The sequence below is a fragment of the Propithecus coquereli genome, unplaced genomic scaffold (genome assembly GCF_000956105.1).
Source record: "Propithecus coquereli isolate 6110/MARCELLA unplaced genomic scaffold, Pcoq_1.0 Scaffold531, whole genome shotgun sequence".
NCBI lineage: Eukaryota > Metazoa > Chordata > Mammalia > Primates > Indriidae > Propithecus > Propithecus coquereli.
The window spans coordinates 204,587-205,010 of record NW_012151186.1 but is presented as its reverse complement, the minus strand read 5'-3'; the positions used below and the strand labels follow the sequence as shown (position 1 = coordinate 205,010).

Here is a 424-nt window from a genome sequence, read left to right as displayed (position 1 = left end):
CTGCCCGGGACAGCAGGGCCTTCCTGGACGCTGCCTTGGTCCCTGCTGTGCTGGCGTAGCGAGGGGAGCACAGACTCCCCGCTTCCGGGCAGCCCTTGCCGTCTCCTGTGTCACCGAGGCCTGTGTCCTTAGAACACCTTCGGGCGTGGTGGCCAGACTGCCCCAGCGTCCCAAGACCCCAACCAACCCCGTCTTTGGGCCACTCTTGGGTCTGTGGTCACTGCAGGACCACAAGGAGCCCAACCTTCCCCCGGCTGCCCTGGTCCCAGAGTGCACTGTGCTCGGCACCAGGACATGCACTTTTTTTTTTTTTTCTTTTTGAGACAGAGTCTCTCTCTGTTGCCTGGACTGGAGTGCCGTGGCATCAGCCTAGCTCACAGCAACCTCAAACTCCTGGGCTCAAGCGATCCTCCTGCCTCAGCCT

At 61.6% G+C, this 424-nt stretch overlaps 1 protein-coding gene across 1 annotated transcript in view; it reads left to right on the top strand.

Annotated features, from left to right (window-relative positions):
- TCF25 (transcription factor 25 (basic helix-loop-helix)) overlaps window positions 1-424 on the top strand; it is a 34,019-nt gene that overhangs the window by 19,714 nt on the left and 13,881 nt on the right. The window lies entirely within an intron of this gene.